Here is a 19,387-nt window from a genome sequence, read left to right as displayed (position 1 = left end):
TGCTGCAAAGAGTTCAATTATGCATTCCAAACTCCCTGGCGCACCTTTGTCTGGCGACATAAATGTTTCCGTAGGTTTTTCTGGCGCCCCTGTTAGGAACCCAATTTCTAGTCCCATGTCACTTTCTATTGGACCTTGCGAGCTGAAAGCACCTCTGATTCGGACTACAGGTTGTGGTGAGAATTTGCTGGGACTGGATTTGTTAAAAAGATTGCATGCCACGTTGTATTGTTCTCCTTCGGGAGTACAACTTACATTAGGCAAGAAAGTAATTTCCCCAATGTACTTGTCCAAAAATACAATGCCGCCTGAATTGTCATCCCTTCCGGATGCCCTTTGGGCTACTGGTCCCAATGATGTGGGCCTCTTGGAGATACCGCCATACGTGGTGACTTTAAAGGCCAATGTCAGACTGCCACGTATTCCCCAGTACAAGATCTCTAATGAAGGCCAAAAAGCATTGTTAGATATTGTCCACGACTTTATTGATAAGGGTGTGATCGAGGAAACAAGAGGCAACGTTTGCAATAGCCCGATTTTGCCTGTCTTAAAGCGAACGGACCTTTCACAGCCACCTGTTTACAGATTCGTGATTGATCTTAGAGAGGTTAATAAGATTGTTGTGCCACAGTTTCCAGTTGTCCCTGATATAACTGCCTTATTAACGATGATTCCAGCCTCTGCTGAATGGTTTTCAGTGATCGATTTAAAGAATGCTTTCTTTAGCATTCCAATTGCAGAGGAGAGTAGACATTTTTGGTTTTAGTCTGGGAGGCCGAAGCTTCCGCTTCAAACGCGCTCCCCAGGGCTACTGTGAGAGTCCATCTATATACAGTCAAGCTTTGAAAGCACAGCTTGATGCACTTGTTTTACCTAGTGGCGCTATCCTGATTCAGTACGTAGACGATTTACTGATCGCTGCGGATACTGAGGAGATCTGTAAAGAAGCCACATTATCATTGTTGCGCCATTTATCCGCTTTCCATCACAAAGTGTCTCTCTCTAAGCTGCAATATTGTCGACAAGAAGTGACCTACTTAGGTCATCTCTTATCGAAGGAGGGAAGGAGACTGACCCCAGAGAGAATTCGAGCCATTGCACAGTTGAGTGTGCCAAAGACACAGAGAGAAGTACGTGCTTTCTTGGGCATTACCTCATACTGTAGGCATTGGATCCCTAGTTTCTCCTTGCTGGCAAAACCTTTGTTAGCCTTAACATGCAAAGACACACCGAATCCTATCCCATGGTCTGAAGAGTGCCAGAAAAGTTTTGTGGAATTGCGTAATGCATTATGTTCAGCACCTGTGTTGGGTACTCCCGACTACAGTAAACCTTTTACATTGTATGTGCACGAGAAAGATGGTTGTGCGTTGTCAGTGTTAACACAGCCTTTTGGCGACAGACCGCGCCCATGCGCGTATTTCTCATCCACCTTGGACCCTGTAGCGAGGGCATTGCCAAGCTGTCTGAGAGCGACAGCTGCTGCAGCGATGTCTATCCGACAATCTGCTGGTCTGGTAATGGATAACACATTGATCGTTATGGTTCCACATGCTGTAGACACATTATTGAATAGAACCAAGACACAACACTTGACTAGTGCACGCCTATCGGGTTACGAACTTACACTGTTAGCGAATCACATACACATAAAACGATGCAATACACTGAATCCAGCTACGTTGTTGCCGATTCCAGCAGACTCAGATGAGATTGAGCAACATGACTGTCTGTTTAGAACGGAAGAAGAGACGAAAGGGAGAGTGGATCTGAAAGATACTCCCCTGACTGAGTGTGATGGTACTTGTGGGTAGATGGTTCATGCTTTAAGCTCCCTAATGGTGACACGACTGCTGCATATGCTATCACGACTTTACATACGGTTGTGGAAACTGCACGAGTGCCACATAATTCGGCCCAAGCAGCCGAATTAATCGCCCTCACGAGAGCATGTGTGTTATCTGAAGGAATGAGAGTGAATATATATACAGATAGCCAGTACGCCTTTGGCGTGGCTCATAATTTTGGGCGACTGTGGAAAGAGCGTGGGTTCCTGACGTCACATGGAGCTAAAATTCAGAATGGCAAGTTGGTGAATGATCTCCTTGAGTCACTGACCCTACCGTTGCAAGTTGCGATCATGAAATGCAGTGCGCACAGGAAAGTCACAGACGATGTTGGTCGTGGGAATGCGTTTGCTGATGAGACCGCGAGAGAAACCGCACAGAATGTGAAGACTAGAATGTATGTTGCAGGCCCCGCAAGATGGGTTAATGATGTAGGAATATGTGAGAACACAATAGAGAGTGTGAAGTCGCTTCAAGCTGAAGCCACAGAGGAAGAGTTAAGCAAGTGGAGAGAGAGTATGGGTAAGTTGGATGAGAATGGTTGCTGGACTGATCTGACAGAACATAGGCGATGGTTGTTGCCTGACGCGTATGTGCTTCCAGTAGTTACTATGGCGCATGGAATGGCACACATCAGTATGAAAGGTTTATGCAAGTTGTTGGCTCCAGTATGGCAGAACGCTGGGATTTCCAAGTGTGCAGAGAATGTGGTCAAGAATTGTATGGTATGTTTGAAGTACAACCCCGGTAGGGGAACCCCAACTCCGGCCGGTCACTTTGCGCCCCCATCATGTCCATTCGAAGTTTTGCAGCTGGACTTTATTCACATGGAAAGATGCAACAACCTGAAATATGTGTTGGTGGTTGTTTGTGCTTTCTCAAAATGGTTAGAGGCTTATCCTCTAAAAGATAACACTGCCCTGTCCACAGCCAAAGTCCTTGTGAAAGAGTTCTTCCCCAGGTTTGGAATGCCGAGAGTGGTATGGTGTGATAATGGGAGTGAGTTCGTGGGTAAAGTGATGAAGAATGTATGTGAAGGTTTAGGCATCCAGCAGAAGTTTCACGCTGCAAATCACCCCCAATCAGCTGGATTGGTAGAGCGCTACAATGGAGCCTTAAAGCTCAAGTTGGCTAAAATTCAGGCGAGCACTGGTCTTAAATGGCCTGATGCCCTGCCTCTAGCACTCCTGTCCACCAGAATGACAATACACTCACGAGTGGGACTTAGTCCCTACGAGGTGGTCTTTGGCCGCCCGGCTAATGTATGGGGTGTGCCAAGGCCCACGAAATTCAGTGAGATAGAGCATCCAGTGCTGCTCGATTACCTGTATGATTTGACTGTTAAACTAAATGTTTTGCACCAACAGGTACATGATACTCTTCCCCAAGCTTCCGAAACTCCTGGACACCCTATCAACCCTGGTACGTGGGTGCTCGTCCGGAACTTCCAGCGCAAGAGCAACGACGAGCCCCGCTGGCTTGGCCCTCATCTTGTTCTGCTATCGACAAGGTCAGCGGTGCGAGTGAAAGGGAAGAAGCACTGGGTTCATGGTACCCACTGCAAGGTAGTCCCCTTGCCTTTGCCATATGACCGGTGGGTCAAAGAGGGTATCACCGACTCTGAGACAGACACTGTACTCCGTTTCACACCATTCAGTGATGCACGCCTAAGAAACACAGCTTCAGACCAAGAGAGTGACAATATTCTGCAGGAAGCTGTGCCACCATCGAGTCGATTGGACACCACTGAGCCTGAACTTTTGTTCCGAGACCAGACAGCACCTGGCCGTCTACGTTATAATTTGAGACCTAGGCCCATGGACAAATAAAGATTTCCTCACTATTTCCTTTTTGACATTTTTCACTCTCCCATCTGAAAGACTTTCTTGATTTTTTGTTTTTCGAACCACCATCCGGGTTCTGCCGCAGGGTCGCGGTGTCAATACTTTGGGGTACAGGCCGAAGACGCTAGGTCGACGGTTCTGGTTGGTCTAGGGCGTTTTTCCTGGACTGACAGGCGTACTCCTCAGCAGAAGAAACTCACCCGCCGCGAGCGGCCCGAGTAGAGGATGGAGTTTTTTAAGATGGAGAGACCCGTTGAGGAAATGAGCTTTAAAACCAGGATGTGTAGAGTTGTAAAAAGTAAATGTTTTGTCTTTTTGTGCCTTTTTATACTGTGTAGTATTATGATGTTTATTGTAGGACTTGTGTTCTTCTCCGCTCAAAAGCCTATTGCACCCACTCAACAGCCTATATTCCTTTCTACTGCCTCCTCTCACTCTTTTCACCCCCTGCCTGAGCACGAACAGACCAGACGATTGGAGTTCGTAAATAACTCGTTTATCCAGCTCTTGCACCAGCACCAGCTAGTAGTGAATACGACCAATTGCTGGGTCTGTGGGTTAATGCCACATACCATTAACAAGGGTATTCCCTACCTGGTGTTGCCGTATAGTTCAAATGGATCATCATGGGCATTCCAGACCATGTTTCTCTATGCTCTGGAGACGTACTCCCCTCGCCAACCGCGTTCCATCAGACCCATCACCAACAATAAGGCTTTGATGAAAGGAGTTGCCGATATGAGTAGGGATATTGATGCATACTCGTCCATTCCCAAAGAAGAGTTGAGACCTTATGTAGGATGGAACGCGACGGGGTATAGTATTAGTCTGGGTGAAAGACAGCGACAAATCTCATCTCCAATCTGGGTCGTACCCCACATGGGTCGGTTCTGCTTACAGGGTAATGGTCAGAACCCTAGGGCTCAACTGGGTAGAAGTGACTGTACTGAAACGTACACTTTCCCGTCACAGTTTTCCCCAGCGTTTCTAGCTGCCAAGGGTACCTATTTCATCTGTAATGACCGAGCATATACATGGTTGCCCCCTGATTTCTCGGGCACATGTTATATTGCGAATCTGCTACCGCCTACATTTACTGCTGCCTCTGATTATCACAAGACGAGAGTCGTGAGAGGTGTAATTAGTAAGGAGGACACTGCCGGTCAGGAAGCAGGAGACTTCTTCTTGGGTTTCCTGCCGTTTTGGGGACCTATGGTCAATAGTAGGAACCTGAGACAGCTGACGCGTGTGGTTGAATCCACTATAAATGTAACGGCTGGTGCCCTTAGTAATCTGACAGCTGAGCTCCAAGCGGATCGCCTTATGACTCTGCAGAACCGCATGGTCCTAGACGTTATTCTTGCAGACCGCGGTGGGGTATGCAAGGTCATCCAATCCAGTTGCTGCATTTTCATACCAGACAATGATCCAACGGTGTATCAAGCCATCTCCAGACTCCACAAAATATCTGAATCCATACACGTGGATAAGGGAGATTGGTCATTGATGGGATGGTTCTGGGAACTGATATCTGCCTGGGGTTGGAAAGTCCTGATGGTCATTGGAGTGATTTTAGCCATTCTCTTCCTGTTCTGTCTGTGCATACAGTGTGCTCCTGCGATGTGTGGCCTCTGTGCTACCTTATGTGTAAGGAAAACTGTATCGAGAGACGAGCTAAGTAATAGGATGATGCTGCAGCAACATCTCCATGACTTTGCGGACATTGACCTAGACTCGGATTAAGACGAGTATAGTGATTGCCTATGTAAGGGCAAAAGGAGGGTCTGTCGTACTTTACTCTTCGGAACCGCGTAGGGGACCAGGCCCTACCCCTGTCTATCTTGGTATTAGCGAACCGCAAATGGTAAATGCGGCATGTACGAGTGCTTTACTCGTCGTTCTAGCCCCGAATGCACTGCGTACACGTTATCTTGCTGCACTACGCGGGTTCCATTTTGGAAGCAGTGGCCATCTTGTCATTGCCCTCACACAGGCTATAATGGAGCAAATACGGGCCTCTCAGTACATGTGCTTTCCCGTGACTTCTCGGTGACCTGGGCAGCTGGCTCCGCTGCCCCGGGTCAAACCGGTCTCACGAGCTCCCCTTCCTCCGTCCACCTGTGATTAGCATCAGGGCTCGACCCATCATAAAACCCTTCTCATCCTACACAAACCCCCGGCTAATCTCTTCCACACCTGCTTGTTCTTGCTTTATGACTTGTTTCCCAAAACAGGAGATGCTCATGTTTATTGGGGGGTCTACTGACATCTAACGTGGGATCGCAACCTTATTGTGTAAATCATTGTGAGTTGGCCGAACTGGAATGTGGGATGGTCATCATGACTCTGCCTTTTCTTTGTAATGTACACTGTTATATTGCCGTTTCATAAAACTCAGGAATGTATGCTTGAGGCCGAAAAAGGCCTATTTAAGATGTAGTCCGTTCCTATGATTTTCAGCAGTCTCCTGAGAACATACACGTTGTTGTACTTCTAGGATACCTGTCATTGGTCTGCAGCCAATAAACGATTCTGTGACTTCACCCAGAAGACTCTGTGTTTCTGTAGGTCCGGAACAGGGTGAAACCCCGAAGTCATAGGGTGTGTGCCCCTGCACCGCTGGGTCTAAAATACCCGGTACTTCATAAAGGAACATGTCCTACCTTTTACTTATACAACAACCTGCCCATAAGGCTACTTAGGGCTTACCTTAGGGGTGACCTATGTGTAGTAAAAGGGGAAATTAAGACTTGGCAAGTAGTTTTAAATTTCAAGTCAAAGTGGCAGTAAACTGCACACGCAAGCTTTGCAGTGGGAAGCCCAAGATAGTTTTGAAAGACTATTTCTGTGTGTGGTGCAATCAGCGCTGCAGGCCCACTGGTAGCATTTAATTTACAGGCCCTGGGTAAATGGGATACCACTGTACAAGGGACTTACAGATACATTAAATATACCAAACCGGTGTAAACCAATCATACCATGTTTAAAGGGAAGAGCACTTGCACGTTAGCACGGATTAGCAGTGGTAAAGTGCCCAGAGTCCTAGAGCCAACAAAAAGAGGGTCAGAAAAAAGGAGGAAGAAGGCAAAAGGATTGGGGATGGCTCTCCAGAAAGGGCCAGGTCCAACAATGGCACAATCCAAACCTCTATGGGTAGGGAGAGACTAACAGATTAGCAGTATGTTGTACCTTACCTTTAGGAAGCAGTGCCGCAGAGACGATAGAGTCCACCTCCTCTATTCCCTACCGGTCCTCTAGTGAATGGGGTAACAACGAGAAGATTGGTCAGTCTGAGGGAGGAGGGCCTGGTTGTCGGAGTTCCTTGTTCGTCTGCTAGACTCCTTTGTCGAACCTTGGTAGAGAAAGAAGCGACTGATTACATAGATCCAGCCTAATGCTTTCAAATCCCTCCACTCTCCCCCTGGTTGTGTTTTTGTTGTTATTTTCCCTTTATTCCTGTGCCTGCGATCAACCAGAGTAGGGGTTGTTCTAAAAAAGAAGGCATCAGATATCTCCTTGATTCTCTTTGTCTGATTACTTTCTTGGAGAGTTGGGTGGAGGCCTCTTTGAAGAGTGACTATGAAAGCAAGAACATATGTTTACAAACATACACAAACTCAGCAAGATGACAAATGTACACAAAATCAGCAGGACCTACTATTTTGCAGCATTATTAAAGAGCTTCCACAGGTTTTCTGCTTCTTACCTATAGACACAAAAAATGGTTTACAACAACTGGTCTGATGATGTTCAATCACACCGTCATGATTCAGTTTTAAATATTGTAGGTGAACGATCAGCGCTGTTCTTTAGTGGCACTCACTTTTGAATTGTATACACTTAATCTTAAGTCTCTAGTGATAGGGTTCAGCGTACCTTGCTTGGTTCTTTGTGTTGGTAAGCACTTACTTGATATTCTGTTCTTTCCCTTTGCTTTGCAGGTGCTGCCGGCAAGTTTTCAACGTTGAGTTGGCAGCTGGTGGGGTGATGTTGTACAGGTGAGTTTGCTCAGTTGTCCAGTCCAAGACGCGGTTGAGGAATGGGATCTTGGCACTGAGTGACCAATCACATTGGCAGTCTGGAGGTAAAGCGCTGCTTTGAGCCTGGGTGCCATGCCGAAAATGGCCACCGGGATTCGACAAGCTCTTGCGAGAGCTCGGCAGATCTCATTATTACATTAGTAAATGCACCGGATCTCGGGCAACAGTATGAAGCAAAGAACATACATTTATAAACAGCGCAAAAAGCTACTGTTCAAAGCAAAAGCACTTTCTAAAAGTAGTACTGCTTAAACTTAGTTGGTTCCATATACAATGTGAATACACACCCAGTGCTGGGGGGCAGAGAACAGTGCTAAGGGGGCTGAGATCCTTAAAATACACACCCAACCCAACAAATCCATAATACTGGGAACTGTGAGCATTCCTTATGTAGGCACAACGAGTAGGTGGTCCATGTGAGAGGGATGGGCGGAAAATAAAATGAGGAGGTTTTATAGGCTGTTGAATGATGGCTTCATTTATTGACACAGGTCAAGAACAGAAAATAATTCAAGAGGTGAGGGAGTCAGGATGAGAATCTGATGTCGTCTTAGCCTGGGATGCTGGTGGTTGTGTCTCTTCTCGTCTTCTTCACAGGGTGACGGTGGCACAGCCCCGGCTAAAACAAAGGAGAGAAGACGCTCAATGCGACTGTCCCTTTAGGGAAGGTTAACGTAAAGTGAAGAACGTTTCGTCACCATGATAATAGAAACCATGAAAGAGTGAGAGGGAAGGTTCAGGGAAAATAAACCTAGGTACAGCCCTGGTAAGGGCTGAAAGGACCGTGAAATAAAGGAAAGGTATGACCTTTTTTCTTCAGGTCTTTTACGCACACTGAACCCCTTTTATCAGGAGATTAACTTGAAGCCGTTTTAGTTCTGGTTGCGAGGTTTGTTGCTTCTAGTGCTATACAAGTCAGTTTCAGGATGTGAGCAGGGAATGAGGGTAAATGAAAACAGGAATAAAGTGTGACCACCACACTGTCCCGTGTACCCTGAGTCCCTTAGACTCTCCCCCCTCCCGTATTTACAGAGACCCTTGCCCTGGTTCACGTACCGTAGGGTCAGCAACACTCCTGAGCTGCGGCGGCATTAAAGCATCCTCCGGGGGTGTCCACCACTCCTCGGACCACTCCTCCCACTCGACACCGCCTCTTTCCACGCTTCATTGGGGATCCTCGTCTGCTTCTCGTCCTTGCTCCTCGAAAGGCTTGTCTGCTTCTCGTCCTTGCTCCTGGAAAGGCTCGTCTGCTTCTCGTCCTCGATCTTCCGTTGCACTCTGAGCTTCTTCTTCCGAATCTCGCCTTCCGAAAACGCACACCTCGGCGTCTTCCTGGATCTCCCTTTCTGCTGATTACTCCGCCCCTTGTCTCCATGAAGTTCTCTGGGAAAGGAGCGTGGAAAGCCCGAACTAGACTGGGGTAATTTTTTACATGGGAGAGGAGTTTCCAAGACCAGTTTTCCAGACCGTAGCCCTTCCAATCCACAAGTGGAGTCTCACCCGGATTCTTTTAGATTCTAGAATGGCAAGGACTACCATTGTCCAGTTACTTCCACCAGAAGTGGTAGGAGGGATATTCTAGTGTTTGGGCTCCATAGCTTCAGTAGGGAGATGTGAAATACTGGATATATCTTGAGTGAGGGGGTAGATGAAGTTTCATAGCTACTGAATTTAGCACCTTGGAAATCTCGAATGGACCTATAAAACAGGTTAGCACTTTTTTACGTCGAGCCTGGGCAGCACGCATGCGCTGTCTGCGAGACCTATTGTATTCAGTAAAGGACTTGGCTCACACCTGCTACTTACCATTAGTTCAGTGCAATGTTGCTGTTTTTTGCTATCTCGTAACTGATTTAGGGAGTGATACGTCACTACAGTTTTTTGCAGCGGAGCACTGAACAAGTAAAGTTTAATTAGGGGGGGATGATGTGGCCTTACGGCTACAGCGGTCAACCTCGATTTCTTTTTGTGTGTGATCTGTTTATTAAAGCTTTTGTATCTGAATAGAAAACAGTATGCCTACATAAAAATTTTCATATGTAACCAGGAGGGAAATTATCAATTCTAACTTGTAAGTCAGTATCTCAATGACATGAGTACATCATCATTATTAGTCACAACCAGCAACAATTATTGGCATATTCCAACCTCTTCCCGCCTACAACATAAACGTTTAATCCCGGTGCAGTACAGTATAACCCTAATATGCGTGTATAAACAGTTACATATATACGACTCGAATGGCTACACTCCGCCATATCACAATAATTTATTTATGCAGCCAAACAGTCTTAATGCTAATAACATCAAATGAAAAACCCCATCGGGGCGGGGGGTTATGAGGGGAAGTAGGGGCCCTCTAGGGACAGGTGAGGAAATATGAATCTCAGGTGTTGTGAGACGAAATCCCATCAACGTTCACACCGGTGAACTTCAGGACTGTTGACATAATAGACATCACACTATGGGGTATAAGGGACTTTCTCTACAAATCAGGGTATAGTTCGGGTCAAAAGTCAGCAAATTGATGGCACACCTTCAGTCAAGGGTAGGAATGTCCGGGGGGTCATCCGGTGCCAGCAGCCCCTGAAATGTACACAGCATGCATTCCACGCAGCAGAAATAGGGAATTTACAGAGACCCAGTGTGTCTTCACGCACTAAAGAAACAGCTTCCGCCTCCGCCTTCACCCAGTTCAACATTGAGAGAGACCAAGCCTTCTGCAATGGGGGCTCCTCTGACTTCCACCGGCGTGTAATCAATCTTTTGGCCACAATAAGACCCAAATCTAGAAACCTAGAGGATGCCTTATTTGTCTTGCTCCTAAGAAAAACACCTATAATGCATGCCTCCCATGTCCGCGGTACTTCCGTGTCAGTGCTAGTGGCCAACACTCTAATCACCCCGCTCCAGTATGAAGGCAGATCGGTGCACAACCAGAGCATATGTATAAGGTTTGGATCTACCAATCGGCAGCGCAGGCAGCATGCATCCAGTCTGTGAAAATACCTACTGATCTTGTCTGGGGAAAGATACACCCTGTGGACAATGTAGAATTGGATTAACCTAAAATGGGCATTCCTGGGGATCTGTTTAGGGCTTTCCAAGACAGCGGACCACTCCTTCTCAAAATAAGGTTTCCCCCAATCTGCCTCCCATTTAACTCGCAGTGGTGTTAAGTTAAGACTCCACAAACCACTTCACCAGATGACGTCCTGTACCCATAACTTGCACATATTGCACGAGGAGATGTGCTGGAGGCTCCTGAGCAATATCACCCCACCAGCACCTCATCATAGCCATCCAGGAGGCGTGGTTCAGGAGTTGGTCCGGGGGGACCCCATCTTCCTCCGTGATGGTAAGGAACGACCGCAATGTGCCCTCCACATAGAAGTCCATTAAGGAAGTTATACCTGCCCCCACCCACTCAGTGAGATCTGTGGAAGAGGTGTGGCGGCGGCAGCAGATCAGTCCAGCACCATGTGACTCTGTGCATTAGCTCGCTTAATCTTCCCGACAGCCCCCAGCGCCTTGACACCTTCGGGTAATTGTTCACGCTTTATAAATACTGGACTTTTACACAGTACTCGCCCCCTTGCCGTCGGCATACCCAATAAGGGTATAACGGGTGCATACGGTGCAATGTGTTTAGTAAGGCACAACGCCCTGCGGAAATATTTCCACGCAATCCGAACCAGTAAAGGAAGAGGTTCTTTTGATCCATTGCAAGGGCGGAATAAAGAAAGAATCCTGTCCAGGGTATATGGAGGATCACGCTCCGCTGAGTCTGACAATTGTAGTTCGTCCACCCACAGTATTTGAGAAGCCAGGAAATAATGCTCCAAATTGGGTAGAGCCAGCCCACCCCTCGACCTTTGTAAGTAAAGCTTCACTAAAGCCACCCTGCACCGCGAGTTACTCCAAAGGAAATCCCCAACAATCCCCTCCAGGGAGCGAAAAAACAACACCGGTAGGTAAAGCAGTAAATTGGAAAAAAAAAGGAGACGCAGCAGCATAACCATTTTGATTAATTCCACGCTACCTATAACCGAGAGGTGAAGCGTCTTCCAGAACTCAATCTGAGATTTGAGTGCTGTAACCGCCCTAGTGATGTTGCCATCCATAAGATCTCGATTGTTATGAAAGATGCATATGCCCAGATATCTGAACGCCACCGGTTGCCAGTGCAGTACCATCCTGTCCACTTCCCAACCCGGATCCCCCGTACTGGGATTAAAGGGGTATAAGCAAGACTTATCCCAGTGCACCCCCAGCACAGATAGAGACGCAAAGGATCTCAACGTGTCAGGAATAACCTGAGGAATCGTTAGGATATCTTGAACATACAGCAAGATGTTGTCCGCATACAGTGATACCGCATGTATGCCATCTACCAGACGTATCCCCCATTCCGATGCCGAGTTCCGTAGCGCCATCGCTAGTGGTTCTATCACCAGGGCAAAAAATCTGTGGGGAACGAGGGGAACCCCTGGCGAGTCCCCAATTCAATCAGTATAGGGTCAGAAAAGAGAGTATGCAGCCGTACCCTGACCATGGGAGCCCCGTACAGCAGTGTAATAAGGCTTAGGATGTATGGTCCAAATCCAAATTAATGGAGCACCGCAAACAGGAAGGGCCACTGAACTGTGTTGAAAGCCTTCTCCAAGTCCAACATAACACAACCGGCTGATGGCCAGTCTGTTGTAGCACAACGCATCACCCGGAACAGCCGTTGTATGTTAAGCGACGTATTACAGGTCGGTACAAACCCGTTTTGGTCATGATGGACCAATTGCGGAATCATAGGTCCTAATTTATTTGCCAGAATGCTCGCAAGGATCTTATAATCTCCATTCAGGAGCGCCAAGGGGCGGTATGCACCTGTGGAAGTGGGATCCCTACCTGGCTTGGGGAGTGTGAGCAGCGTAGCCTCCACCATTGTTGCGGGAGGGCGAGGGTTTCGAGCGCTGCCTCGTATACCTTGAGTAGGTGCGGGCTCAATAGGTCAGCATACGACTTATAAAATTCATGGGGAAAACCATCAGGGCCCGGAGCTTTCCCAGAAGGCATAGCCCTCATTGTACCTCTAACTTCGTCAAAAGTGAGCGGTGCATCTAGCTCCACTTGCTGTTCCGCTTCTCCATCTCAAGCAGGTCCGACGCCACCTGATGCCGCAGCCCGTAGCCCAGTCCCAGGCATTTTCCCTTCAGAGTGACCTTCATGGCTGCCCATTCCACTAAGCGAGAGGAGGCGGTCCCCGTGTTGAGCTCAAAGTAGTTCTCTATAGCCTCCCCAATCGTCTCCCGGAAGATCAAGTCCTGTAGCATCGCCGGTTGCAATCTCCAGGTAGGATTCCAATCTCCCAGGCCAATTCGACACAGTGAGGATTGTGATTGGAGTGTGTGCGCCCCCAATATTCTGATCTTGGAACACATGGAAGGAGAGAAGAGGATCCGAAGAATCTATCAAGACGAACATGCAGATTAGGAGGTACTGAAAAGAAAGAGTATACCCTCTCCCCTGGACTATGATGCCTCCAAATATCGACTATCCCCCATCTATGTGCCCAACCATGAAGCACCATAGAGTTAGTCGTGGCGGCCGTGCCTCTGAGTGGAGGAAAGGATCTATCCATCCCTACACCAAAGGTTTTCCTGGCCCACCAGCCCTGTCGCAACCAGACTCAGTGGAGCTAACGTACAGTATTAATACTAACATCGCCCACAACAGCCCGAACAGCAATGCCCACCAATAAATGTCCAATGCAAAAACAACAGTTGATGGACAGAATGCAGAACAATGTCATACATTCACCCTGGTACAGAGATCTGGGCCTAAATCCATCGTTTTTTGCTCACCATGCCATTCCAGTTTGAACCCAGCCATATGCAAATCAGTCTTTTTTTTTTTATTTGTTTTTATTTTTTTAATAAGCAGCAGTACAAAACAACAGTTGAGCATGCAGTTTTCCACAATATAGAACAGTACAGTAGCAACTATTAGAGACAATCCCTCAGGAAGCATTTCCCCAGTACTGTACATCTTTAATATCCACCTCCCCGCGCACACACCTCGGGGTCTCCCCACATCAGTCTGAGTCCGAGGCATCGTCATCTTGATCTGAGGGCGGGTCACAGATGTCACCTCTGAATTTGTTCCACGCCCCCCATACTTTACTCCATTTACGAGGGCAACCCCGCCTGATGAAGGCCGACCTTTCAGCAAACATGGCCTCGTCCATGTCGGCTCCCCATGCGGTTAACTTCGGCGATTCCCCTGTTCCCCATTTTTGGGCTATGTTGCGCTTGGCTATCATAATCCCTAGCATAGCCCAACCTTGTGCCTGACGCGTGAGGTCGTTAGGTTCCCATATATTCAGCAGGCAGCGTCTAGGTTCCGGTACCAGCGACACTTCCCCCGTCTGCGACAGCGTCCGCATCACCTGCTTCCAGTACACCTGGAGTACGGGGCATTCCCATATGGTGTAGAAGAAATTTCCCACCTCCCCGCAGCCGGGCAAGCAGAACGGATGTGTCGCGCTACCTATGCTGTGTAGAGTGTGTCTGGTGTAGTAGGAGCGGTGCAGAATACGGAGCTGTATGAGCCAAAGCCTCGAGGGTATACCCGCCTCTCGCGGCGAAGCCAGCGCCTCCCGCCATTCCGGGTCGTCAAATTCGCCCACATCACGGTACCATTTCTCGCGGAGAGGACCCGTTGGGTCCGATAGGTTGTTGACCAGCTTACGGTATGTAAGCGATGTGGCCCTTTTTGGCATGTAATCCGTCAACAATCTGTCCTCCAAGGGCGACGCCTCCGGTACTGTCGCGCCAGGTGCTAGCCTTGATAGCAAGGCGTGCTTGATTTGTGTATATCGGAACCACTCGGAGGACGCCAGCTCGTATTGCTGTTGAAGACGCGCAAATGTAATTATTTCACCCTTGTGCCACATGTCGCCAATCGTGGAAATCCCGATGTTGTCCCAATTATCAAAGCCCCTGCTGCTTCTAAGCTTTCCGAGCTGCTTTGTGTCCCACAGAGGTGTGAGTTGGGTCAAGATCCCACGCCACCCTAGCTTGGCTTGTGCCGCGTGCCAAATGGCGACGGTCTGTCTAAGTGGACCGATGAGCGCTGGAGCCAGTTTACCGTCATACAGGGGTGACAACACACCTCGCTCTCCAAGTATGTCCCTATCTGCTTTAAATTCAGGGTCCGTCCGCGGAGCATGAAGCCACTGATTAACTACTTTTAGCTGCGTCGCCCAGTAATAGAGTTGGATATCTGGAAGCGCTATCCCTCCATCATACCAGCCGCGAGTTAATTTGGATTGCGCTATACGCGGCGGTCTGTCACCCCACATAAGGCTAGTCACCTGCGCCGCAATTGCGCGGAAGTATTCTGGTGGTATGCGACACGGCGTGTTTTCCAGTACATACACGAATCGAGGCAGGGCCATCATTTTAAATAGGGCAGCTTTCCCCAGTAGCGTGAGCGGCAGCGGACCCCAGTGACGCGCGTCGCGCTTGAGACGGTCTAGCGGGGGTTGCAGATTCAGTTTTAGAAAGTACGCAGGGTTTGCAGTGACGTGAATACCCAGATATTTAAATGATCCCGTCGCCGTTTGGAGTGGGCAGTCTGCAGGGAGTCGAGGATGAGGGCTGCGCAGCACATACATTATCGATTTTGACCAGTTGATAGTGTAGCCGGACGCTCTCCCGAAGATTTCGCAAATGTTAAGTAAAGTTAGGATTGAGCGCCTCGGGGAAGACAGATAGAGCAACACATCATCCGCATAGAGGGAGATGCGGTCTTCCCAGTCATTTGACCACTTAAGCCCCCGTATCATGGGCTCCCAGCGTATCCATGCCACCAAGGGCTCCAGAGCTAGGGCGAATAGCAGGGGCGACAGGGGGCACCCCTGGCGAGTGCCACGTGTCAGGGGAAAGTCTTCGGACATATGCCCGTTAGCGGCAATGTGGGCCATTGGTTTAGTATAGAGAAGCCGGACCCAGGCATAAAATTTGGGCCCAAAGCCCAAGTGCAGTAATACTGCAAACAGGAAGGGCCATTCGACCATGTCGAATGCCATTCGAGCATCCAATGAGAGCAGCACCGCTGGCTCCTGTAATTGCTCCACTCGGGCCAACACACCGTGCAAGCGCCGCAAATTGAGGGCCGTGCTTCTGCCGGGCATAAAACCAGACTGATCTGGGTGTATGATTTCTGGCAAGTGTGGTGTTAGTCTGGACGCCAAGAGTTTCGCAAGGACCTTCGCCTCTGCATTTAGCAGCGATATAGGACGGTAGGAGGCACACTCAGAAGCAGGTTTGCCGGGCTTCAGTATAGCCACTATGGTGGCTGTTCGTTGGTCCTGCGGGAGTTCACCCACACGGAGACTGTGTGTGAACACGTTAAGCAAATGGGGGGCGACCGTCCCGGCTGTTCGCTTATAGAGCTCGATTGGTAGGCCATTCGGTCCCACCGCTTTACCAGATTGTAGTGCTCCGATTGCCATTTGTACCTCTTCTACTGTAATATCAGCTTCCAGGGCACTCGCCGCCTCAGGGGTGAGCCGGGGCATTGCTAAATCTTTTCCATATGTCCCCGCCTCCTCCACTGTCATGGAGGAGGTGGAGGAGTAGACTGTTTGGAAATGGCGCACAAGAGCGTGCACTATTGCGCATGGTTCAGTTATTATCTGGCCCCCCTCAGATTTAAGTTGTGCTATCCACCTGGCTCCTCCATCCCGTCTATCGAGCCATGCCAGGAGCTTCCCAGTCTTATCACCCAGGTCATATATCTTGTGCCGCGTGGCTATCAACTGTTGCATTGTGTACTCCATGAGGTACGCCCTATATTTGGCATGTGCAGCCTTCAGGACAGAGGCCGATGCGGGAGAGGAGTCCCGAGCCTGCTGTGCCTCTGCCGTGTGCTGCTCTTGTTCGAGCGACTGCAGCTCTGCCTGATTTGCTCACTTATGCGCTGCTATGGCAGTGAGAGCCTGTCCTCTGAGGACCGTTTTATAAGCCTCCCACAAAATCGTCAGTGAGGCAACAGAGGGGGCATTTTCCGTAAAGTAGAGGCCTGTTGCCTTCGTAAGTGCCTTGCGGATCGAGGGGACCTGGAGATAGCCGGGGCGTATTGAGGGGATACGACGACGCGCGAGGCGGTAACATGTGTATTGCAGGATCAGCGGGGAGTGGTCGGATATACCCCTGGGTCTTATCTCTACACTGTCTACGTTTCCAAGACTACCAGCGGAACCCAGGAAGTAGTCAATCCTAGTGAGACTGTTATTCACCCCCGAGTGGTACGTGTACTGTTGTGTTGTTGGGTGATGCAGCCTCCATAAGTCTGACAGCCCCAGTGCTTCGACAAAGCTTCCTAAACGGGACATTCCGGCACCGCCTGCTCGCGTAGGGTATCTATCAAGTGATTTGTGTACAACTGCATTAAAATCGCCGCCAAGGATCAGTTCCCCCTCTGGCAGGTCAAGGAGAAACTCACTAAGTGCCGGGAGCGCGGTGGCATGCATTGCATGAGAAATGTAAACGGAGACTATGTTAAGGGGGCGTCCCTCCCACTGGGTGGCTATCGCCGCAAATCTACCCGACCCGTCAGTTTTATGCTTGTGTATAATTAGTGGGTATTGCTTCCGCACCAGTATGCCCACCCCCCTAGACCCTGTGGTAAATTCCAAGTGTGCCACCATTTTGTATCCCCACCGGTCCATTGCTTTACTAGTGGTGTTAGTAAGATGGGTTTCCTGTAGCAAGACAACCGCCGGGGCGCATCTCTTAAGACTATGCAGGACCAGACCACGTTTAATTTTGTCTCACAAGCCACGCACGTTCCACGTGAGTAGGGAGAGAGGTGGTATCGGAGTGAAGGAACTCGTCGCAGGCGCCCCCCCACTAGTAGCAGACATTAGAACGCTTGGCATTGAGGGCAATGAACAGCGCGAAAGTATCGACGCGCATCATGTGTTCTATAGTGGTTGCGTGTACTGCGCTGTGATCATTACTTTCAGTTTGAACAGTAACTGTTGAAAAAAACTTTAAAACTACCCCCTCTCCCCCCAACCCCCTCCCTGCCTCCCTGCCATATGGACTCCAAACTGCCCGCCACCCCAACTCAGCAGAGTGCTTAGAAACCAACCCCCGATACATAACTTGCGTGTAAAGAGCGGGAGGTCCGAGGAAGACCAGAGACATCCCCAGTTCGAGCGTCCAAATGTTCCGATGCTGCAGTATAAGTGAACAGGCACCGCACAACCCAGGAAGCATTCCCCTTTACCCTGCACCTTTTAATAAAGAGTTAACGTATAGCGCCTCTCGACTAAGCCTCATGTTGCAGTCGGGCCTCATCCTCCACGGCACAGTCCCGGTCAGTGGGGTCCTCCATCCCTCCAGGAGGCCGCCTTCGCTTGTCCGACCGTCCTGAGTTTTTCACCTGCTGCCATCCCTCAAGCCATTCGTGAGCTTCCTCAGGCGATTCGAAAAACCATGTCTCCCCATCCGCCATCACTCGAAGCCTGGCCGGAAATAACATGGAGTAAGATAGTTCACGGGCCCTCAGCCTCTTTTTTACTTCCAAGTAGCTTCTCCGGTGCGCCGACACAGCCGCCGTGTAGTCCGGAAAGAAGGCCACCAACGAGTTCTGTATACGCAAGGGCGGTGCTACTCGGGCCGTCTGGAGAATGGCATCACTATCTCGAAAGTTAAAGACGCGGGCCAGGACCGGCCGGGGGGGAACTCCGATCTTAGGCCTGCCCCCGGGCACCCTGTGCGCCCGCTCCACTGAGATAAAGGCAGAAAGTCCCCTGGGTTGCAGTTCAGTTTTTATGAGGTTCTCCACGTAGAGATCCATGGCCGGGCTTCCCTCACTCTCCGGAATGCCCGTGATACGCACGTTGTTGCGACGGGATCGCCCTTCCTGGTCATCAAGCCTCTCAGCCATGCGCTTGTTTTCGGCCTCCAGTTGTGACACTTTTTGGAGCAGGAAGCTAGAGTCTTTCGCCAGAGTAGCTGTCACTTGTTCAACCTCCGTGACTCTGGCGGACATTTTCTGGAAGTCAGCTCTGAGGAGCGTCACATCCGTGGAAATAGACCCCGCTGTCGTCTGTACATTAGTAAGGGCGGCCATGATATCCTCCAATGTCACTTTAGGCGGGCCAGCGTCAGCGGAGGCCCTCTCCGTACGACCGGCGTGTTCTGTAGCGGGGGAGCGTCCTTAGTATAAGCATACTTATCTAGTTTCCCTTGTTGGTGCGCCCTACTCCCTTTGCCGCTCATGTTAAGGCCGGAGATCAGTCTATTTAGATGTCTGCTTACACTGCAGTTCAAGGGACAGAGCGCAGGGCCTCGGGACCAGTTGTTTTTTCACCCACCGCTCATCTCGAGACGTCGTCGTCACTCCTCAGGCGCTGGCAGTGCGTATGAGCGGGATGCACGTTGGCAGGCACACCTGCAAGTCACTCACCAGCACCCGAGACCCCTACAGCCGCCTGCATCCATTCATCTCTCTCGGCCGTGCCCCTCGCCATAAAGGGTGCGGTGTGTCGCTTCTCCTCAGGTCACCGCCACCTCACCCGGCACTCTGAGGCAGCACGGGCACTCTGCGCAGTGCCCAATCAGAGCGTCTCAGGTGTCAATTCGGG

The 19,387-nt window shown here is 49.6% G+C and overlaps 1 long non-coding RNA gene across 3 annotated transcripts in view; it reads right to left on the bottom strand.

Moving 5' to 3' along the window:
- Positions 1-9,305, bottom strand: part of LOC146829022 (uncharacterized) — a 55,925-nt gene extending 46,620 nt beyond the window's left edge. Inside the window, exons 1-3 of one of the 3 annotated variants that reach the window (XR_014962168.1) lie at positions 8,788-9,305; positions 7,601-8,350; positions 6,886-7,043 (exon numbers count right to left, since the gene is read on the bottom strand). This is a non-coding gene — a long non-coding RNA (uncharacterized LOC146829022). The remainder of the gene's footprint in view (positions 1-6,885; positions 7,044-7,600; positions 8,351-8,787) is intronic. The other 2 variants (XR_014962167.1, XR_014962170.1) reach the window with 2 other exon arrangements.
- Between the last annotated feature and the right edge of the window lie 10,082 nt (positions 9,306-19,387).

This window comes from Triturus cristatus, chromosome 5_2 (assembly GCF_964204655.1).
Source record: "Triturus cristatus chromosome 5_2, aTriCri1.1, whole genome shotgun sequence".
Classification (NCBI taxonomy): domain Eukaryota; kingdom Metazoa; phylum Chordata; class Amphibia; order Caudata; family Salamandridae; genus Triturus; species Triturus cristatus.
The sequence above is the reverse complement of the archived record's forward strand: the minus strand, read 5'-3'. Positions and strand labels throughout refer to the sequence as shown.